Source organism: Schistocerca nitens, chromosome 1, assembly GCF_023898315.1.
Source record: "Schistocerca nitens isolate TAMUIC-IGC-003100 chromosome 1, iqSchNite1.1, whole genome shotgun sequence".
NCBI lineage: Eukaryota > Metazoa > Arthropoda > Insecta > Orthoptera > Acrididae > Schistocerca > Schistocerca nitens.
In genome coordinates, this window is record NC_064614.1 from 141,583,507 (window position 1) to 141,591,598 (window position 8,092).

Sequence of the window (8,092 nt, forward strand, 5' to 3'; positions counted from 1 at the left end):
TGTGGAAAAAAATTCTTTTGGTAGTCCGTGCAACCACTCATGCACCGCGTTCCGTACCTCTTCATCAGAACGGAACTTCTTTCCTCCCTGCTGATGGTTGTGTTCGAAACTTATTTGGTTTTGGTGATGAGGAATGGCGCCATTCCTTGCTTGCTCTCTTCGTTTCCGGTTGGCGGAAGTGAACCCAGGTTTCGTCCCCAGCAACGATTCTTGCAAGGAAGCCATCACCTTCTCGTTCAAAGCGCCGAAGAAGTTCTTCACAAGCATCAACACGTCGTTCTCTCATTTCAGGAGTCAGCTGCCGTGGCATCCATCTTGCAGACACTTTGTGAAACTGGAGCACATCATGCACAATGTGGTGTGCTGACCCACGACTAATCTGTAATCATGCTGCAATGTCATTCAATGTCACTCGTCTCTTTTCCTTCACTATGGCTTCAACTGCTGCAATGTTCTGTGGAGTCACAACTCGTTGTGCATCACCGTACTGAACCTTCATTCGTCGATGAATTTCAATAGGTTTCATACCTTCACTACGCAAAAACCGAATAACAGAACGCTGTTCTTCCCTGGTGCTAGCCGCAAGTGGAGTGGCCATCTTTACACTGATTAGTGGTGGGCAGGAAATCGCGTATCTGTTAGAAATCACAGTGACTGAGAAGTCACAGATATCACAGTAGCAACTTTACAGAATCTAACTGCGATTTCAGTCACAGTTAGCAGTCGCAATAAGTATTTCACATTCAATGACGTGAGCCATCTATTGGTCGAATTTGGCACTGCTTTCTGCGATTTCAGTGACAAGTCGCAACTAAGAGTCGCAAGTAGCATCTAAAAAGCGCGGTTAACAGTGGCATCTGTTGGCCAAAGTTCGTACTACGTCCATCTCTGCGGTACGCTATGGAGTCCAACTGCGATTTCCGTGACAAATCGCAACTAAGAGTCGCAAGTAGCAACTAAAAAGCGCAGTTAGCACTCCCATCTGTTGAGCAAAGTTCATACTACGCTATTCGCTACCGAGTCAAACTGCGATTTCTGTGACAAATCGCAACTAAGAGTCGCAAGTAGCAACTAAAAAGCGAAGTTAACATATTTTTCCTAGTGTCATCTGTTGACCGACGTACGTACTTCGTTATGAGAGCCTTGTGCCTCACGAGATCGATGTGCTGTGTGTGCATATGAAGGGCTTATTTCAATAGTGGTACAAGTCCATTTTTGTTCATTTTGAGATACAGAGTCGTAATGTTAAATGAGCGCTGAAAAATCTGCAGTTGAGATACCAGAAATATTCAAGCATATGGCTTCTTGCTAGAGATGAACCTTTATTTATGTTTGTTTGGATCACTAATTTCAGAAGCATTATAGACAGAAAAGCGGAGGTAATGGACTTGTACCACTATTGAAATAAGCCCTTCATATTATATGACGACATGCACATTCAGCATCAGTTATGGTTGGTCAAATACTGCTGTGACTCTGAATGTATTATATTAATAAGAAGCAACATTGCCCTTTTCTCCTGAAAATATCAAGTAACGTAACAAATGTGTTTGATTCTGCTTCCAATATGACAGTTTTGGTTAATACTCCACATGCCTACAGGACTTTGCAATGTTAACACAGCAGAACTCAGACATCTGTATAAGTGTAGAGAAATGAAAACAGTCATACGAATGTCTCACTTTTGTTCCGACACAGTTCAAGACTTGGGAGAAAAGTTTTACACCTGGTGTTCTACATGGCAACTTCACACACAAGAACTTTTTGCCGACACTACTACCACCTACATAAGTAAGCTTTTCCTGTGTTACTTTCAAGTAATGCACTTAAGCTATTCATGATTTAACTGGAAGATCTGTACTTCCCACTTTCATATCAACAGCCTCAAAATGCATATTGTAGACTTCGGGATATGTTACAGGTCAGTGTCACACCAAGATTGCGGAGAAAGGGGGGGGGGGGGGGGCATGTCACTCTCCAACAAGTGTTTACCAATAAGTAAGTGGCGGAAAATTATGGGTATAGGACGGCTTAAACATGTGGAAAATGAGATTTTTATTATTCACTCACTGTATTTGACATTTATTATTCCTTTAAAATCGCACAACAACTTCAATAAAACACAGTTTAATCATTCACACACTTATTTCACAATTATTTCACTTTTAAACTGCAAATCCTCTAAGAGCTGTCTTGAATCTTCACGAGTCTCTCCCAACAGCCTTGATGTGCATAGATACGTACAGCAACCAGTAATCAGAGTCAGAACTGTGTCTGCAAAAACACAAGGATTGTTAAACAATTTTTGCTGTCATTAATTACTAGCAATATAATTGACAGAGTAGATTGCTAATATTTGCTATAATGAATATCACATTTGCAAGAACGATCTCACTGAAGTAATTAAGTCCATCGAAACGCTTAGAAACTAACCTCTCGTCTGACGAAAACGGTCTAAAGACGCAGTGGCAATTTCTTCAGATCTGTTGACAATGATATTTTGAGTTATCACTTTACTGAGTGACTGAAATGTAGTTCAGGTACCTGTGAACATAACAATATGTTAGAATTCATTTTCTAAATACGAACTATTACGGTACTGTACGGCTACTTACATATTAATTACACTATTAATATTTTCACAGTTGTTTCTTTAATACAAAATTAAAGCCAACGGAAGAAAAAACGTAAAACATACTTGCCAATGACAGGTTTGTTTAGATGCAATTTTCTGTGTTGACAGATGTAACTTTTTCATACAGTGGTAAGTCGCAGAAATCGCAGGAGTCACAGAAATCGCAGAAGTAGCAGAAGTCACAGAAATCGCAGAAGTCGCAGAAGCAGCAGAAATCGCAGAAGTCACAGAAGTAGCAGAAATCGCAGAAGTCACAGAAGTAGCAGAAGTAGCAGAAATCGCGGAAGTAGCAGAAATCGCAGAAATAGCAGTGGCGGAGGGATACACGACCTATGTTCCTTAACTGCGACTCTTAACTGCGACAAATCGCAGTTAAGAATAACAGATACTGAAAAGTAGCATTCACAGAAATCACTGATATCGGAAAATCGCAGTTTCGCCCATCACTAACACTGATACTGCGACGGTGTGTGTGCATCTGCACTATGCTGCCACCTATAGGCCATTCTGCGCGCTGTTTGTAGCACGCTTACCAAATTACAGGATAACGGCGCGAAATTTCGATTTGTTATTACAAATTTAAGGTTTTCATTTGACTCGCCCTCCTAATAATAGCGGGAGATATAAAAATAATTCATAGCTGTACGAAGTAGATGTTTTCTTTTGCGGCAAGTTCTGGGGAAGGGAAACTTAAGGAGACTGCTCTGGCTAAGAACACTGGGATACGAGGAAGATCAATTTGGAAAGAAGGATGTGATGGGGTAACGAGTGCGTACAGACACAATGGTAGTCATTATTGTTGCTTCGGTAGATAAGTCATTAACAGTCTTTTGACACTGGTATATTATTCGGTTCGCTAATATAGTGAGGGAGGTTGTTCCAGAGTCGGGTTCCTGCTACTGAAAAGGACTTCGAGAAACTGGCTGATCCACGGAGCGGGTCAGGAAGGATTTTCCTCTGGTGTGGACATGTGGTTTCTGCTATGTTGTTCAGCCGAAAGTGTTGAGGTCGAGGAGAGATATGACGGTCGGTGTTCATTGATAAGACAGCAGAGAACTCAGAGGGTATGGAAATCTCTGGGTTTGTCTGCACGTAGTTGGAATAGCTGTGAATACGACCAAAGAGTCGAACATTGCAAGTATAACGAACACAGGTATTCATAACGTGTTCCACGTGCTGTCAACTTTCCTGGGGAAGACCTTTCAGGATAACATCACGATAATCAATAATTGGAAGTACAAGTGTTTGTGGAATTTCAGATCAAGAGGGAAGAGCTTTTATTATTTTTTTACGGCTTGGAGAACAATTGATGCTTTCTTGCACGTTGCAGTTATGTGCTAAGCCCAATTTAGATACTCATCTATTATTACTCCTAGACTGTTAACTGAGGGAAAGAAGTTGATATTTGTCCGGTTTAGAATTGAAGATGACAAGGATAATTTTGCCGGTACCTTTAGCGGCGTATGTGAATAATGTCCGCAAAATGTGTTGCGAATAGCGTTAGTAAAGTAAAAGGCGTTTTAAGATGCGGCAGTTTTTCTCGCATCTCACTGTTTATGACGTCATATCTCCTAACTATGTGTCGTACAATGATATACACTACTGGTCATTAAAATTGCTACACTACGAAGATGACATGCTACAGACGCGAAATTTAACCGACAGGAAGAAGATGCTGTGATATGCAAATGATTAGCTTTTCAGAGCATTCACATAAGGTTGGCGCCGGTGTCGACACCTACAACGTGCTGAAATCAGGAAAGTTTCCAACTGATTTCTCATACACAAACAGCAGTTGACCAGCGTTGCCTGGTCAAACGTTGTTGTGATGCCTCGTGTAAGGAGGAGAAATGCGTACCATCACGTTTCCGACTTTGATAAGGGTCGGATTGTAGCCTATCGCGATTGCGGTTTATCGTATCGCGACATTCCTGCTCGCGTTGGTCGAGATCCAATGACTGTTAGCAGAATATGGAATCGGTGGGTTCAGGAGGGTAATACGGAACGCCGTGCTGGATCCCAACGGCGTCGTATCACTAGCAGTCGAGATGACAGGCATCTTATCCGCATGGCTGTAACGGATCGTGCAGCCACGTCTCGTATCACTAGCAGTCGAGATGACAGGCATCTTATCCGCATGGCTGTAACGGATCGTGCAGCCACGTCTCGATCCCTGAGTCAACAGATGGGGACGTTTGCAAGACAACAACCATCTGCACGAACAGTTCGACGACGTTTGCAGCAGCATCGACTATCAGCTCGGAGACCATGGCTGCAGTTACCCTTGACGCTGCATCACAGAGAGGAGCGCCTGCGATGGTGTACTCAACGACGAACCTGGGTGCACGAATGGCAAAACGTCATTTTTTCGGATGAATCCAGGTTCTGTTTACAGCATCATGATGGTCGCATCCGTGTTTGGCGACATCGCGGTGAACGCACATTGGAAGCGTATATTCGTCATCCCCACACTCGCGTATCACCCGGCATGATGGTATGGGGTGCCATTGGTTACACGTCTCGGCCACCTCTTGTTGGACGTTACATTTCAGATGTGTTACGACCCGCGGCTCCACTGTTCATTCGATCCCTGGAAACCCTGCATTTCAGCAGGATAATGCACGACCGCATGTTGCAGGTCCTGTACGGACCTTTCTGGATACAGAAAATGTTCGACTGCTGCCCTGGCCAGCGCATTCTCCAGATCTCTCACCAATTGAAAATGTCCGGTCAATGGTGGCCGAGCACCTGGCTCGTCACAATTCGCCAGTCACTACTTTCGATGAACTGTGGTATCGTGTTGAAGCTGCATGGGCAGCTGTACCTGTACACACTATCCTAGCTCTGTATGACTCAATGCCCAGGCGTATCAAGGCCGTTATTACGGCCAGAGGTGGTTGTTCTGGGTTCTGATTTCTCAGGATCTATGCATCCAAATTGCGTGAAAATGTTATCACATGTCAGTTCTAATATAATATATTTGTCCAATGAATACCCGTTTATCATTTGCATTTCTTCTTGGTGTAGCAATTTTAATGGCCAGTAGTGTATTTGTGTCGGTACATTCAGCGGCATAAGTGGACACTGTCAGCGAAATTCGTTGCGAATAGACTTAGTTAGAAGTAGAAAATTCAAACGTCATCCATAATGCTTCTGTTTTTCACGAATCTCACTGTTTATGGCGTCATATCACCCCAATTATGGGTCGCACAACGATATAATTTTGCACTCAAATGCAGTGATATGTGCATGCTGCCTGCCTCGTGATGACTGGGTGTTGTGTGTTCATCATCATTTCATCATTGACTCGCAAGTCGCCGAAGTGGCGTCAACTGAAAAGGACTTGCAATACGGCGGCCGAACTTCCCCGCATGGGGACTCCCGACCAACAATGCCAGACGATCATTTCATTTCACTGCCTGCAAAATGCGTCGCGAACACAATTTGTAGTAAGGAAGCAATAAATTATAACGTCATGTCTCATGCGGTACTTTTACCGCATGAACAGCGGAAAAATAGTAAGAAATAAATATTTTTCCTTTCATGTTTTCCCAGGGGTTGGCGAAAAAAAAAAATTCGTAAAGATTTGAAATTATGTGTAAACCTCGTTACTAGTCATTAAGTGCTTTCATCCTCAAATACAAGTCGGATTCACGCGACGCGGTCAACGCTTCTTTTTCACCCTCACCCCCAATCCGTTTGATACATTGATAGTTCTCACCCCTACAGCGATTGTCGCCTGACAATAAGCTATACAGGGTGATTCGCGAAGAAATGCAAATATTTTAATATGTTATTCTACAAGTAAAACTAAAGAATAAAGTTCGTATAAACATAGGCCCGCAAATGTTTAGTGCGGAATTACGGCTAATAAAAGATTTTGCCTGAAATTTAGCAAATTCGTTAATATGAAACCATCGCAAAACTGTACGAGGTTAAAGTAAAGCACGATTTCTATTTATTTTGTTGTTATTGATTTGGTGAATCTAATAAAACATGTCCCAGACGTGTATCTGCAATAGTTTTCCACAACATCCAGAGAAGTAAAGACGTAATTTAGTAAAATTTTTAATTTATTACCTACTTGGTCCAATTTTTTTAATTCCAGACAATTGCACAAAGTTTTCAACATAAGATGTCGGGAATTTAATTTTGGAAAAAGGATGGTAATAACGTTAACTGAAAAAGTACTAATGTGTCAGATAATCTGCTTTTATTAATAACATAGCACTTGTGAATTCATGTTAAACCGGAAAAAACAAAGCTCAGTGTTAAGGACGTTTTACAGTGTACGTACAATTTAACAATACATTCACAATAAATTTTCAGAAATGTCTCCATGTCTCCACCGAGTTCAATGCATTTAGCTTAGGGTGACCAAACGTCCCGGAAAACCGGGATTGTCCCGGTTTTCATCCCTGTTTTCCGCTGTCCCGAAAATTTGTTTCGGGACGCTCAAAAGTCCCGGAATTCAGTTTTTAAATACATTTCGTGAAACTTCCTCAAATTTTTGGGATTTCGCTATATTAAAGGAAATACAACACAAGAAATTAATATATTTTAGCTTATTTGTCTAAAGCCTCCATTGTCCCATACTAGTAATCACAGTATCAGTATTGATACACTCGGGCAATAATTTACTTTGAGCGGTACTTTGGCCAACAAGTAGTAAGTTGTATTATTGTAACAGAGCTATGAAACCGTCCGATTGTCGCGCCACTTACTCACACACTCATTGTCAGAACAGTGTAGTAGTTGATGTTTTGTCAGACAAACTGCAATAGTTTTTTCTCATATTAGCGGTATTATTGCTGCAGTACTGTGAAACGCAATGCCGAAACGTGCCTGCAAGTTTAGTGACTGTTTTTCCAAGGAATGGAATTTCATTAAGAAAGGTCGTTTTGATTACGAAGCAGAGTGTTCCGTATGTAACTGTTTTATTAGTATAAGTCATGGTGGACGTTCCGACATAGTTGATCACATCAGGTCAAAGAAACAGATTAACAGATACAGTGCACCGAGCTGCAGTAAAACTCTACAACATTATTTTGTGAAACATCAGTCAAGTGAAGAGACGAAAGTTCGAGCAGCCGAGCTTACACTAGCATACCACACGGTAAAACATCACCGAACTTATAGATCTAGTGATTGTACTAATAAGCTTAACAGCATTATGTTTGATGATTCTTCCATTGCAAAAAAGTTTAGTTCAGCAAGAACTAAAGTGTCAGCCTTAGTGTAAGGAGTTATTGCCCCCCCAGAGTGTAAAGGAAAGCCTTGAATACATCAAAAAGTCTTCTTTCCGTTTGTTGTTCAGTTTTTCGACATTAATCAGGGAATTCAGACCAAACTTTTGAAGGTGAGTTCCCTACCTAATGAAACACCTGACGTAATTTGAAGATTTTGTATGAATACTATCGAAATGTTTGATCTTGAGAAAAATAAATGTGTGGCATT

General features: G+C 41.5%; 1 long non-coding RNA gene across 1 annotated transcript; it reads right to left on the bottom strand.

Annotated features, from left to right (window-relative positions):
* Nucleotides 1-2,162: 2,162 nt before the first annotated feature.
* LOC126238643 (uncharacterized) lies at nucleotides 2,163-2,761 on the bottom strand. Its single transcript, XR_007545349.1, has 3 exons — nucleotides 2,699-2,761; nucleotides 2,434-2,483; nucleotides 2,163-2,274 (listed from the first exon to the last, which is right to left on the bottom strand). It is a non-coding gene; the product is annotated as an uncharacterized LOC126238643 (long non-coding RNA).
* Between the last annotated feature and the right edge of the window lie 5,331 nt (nucleotides 2,762-8,092).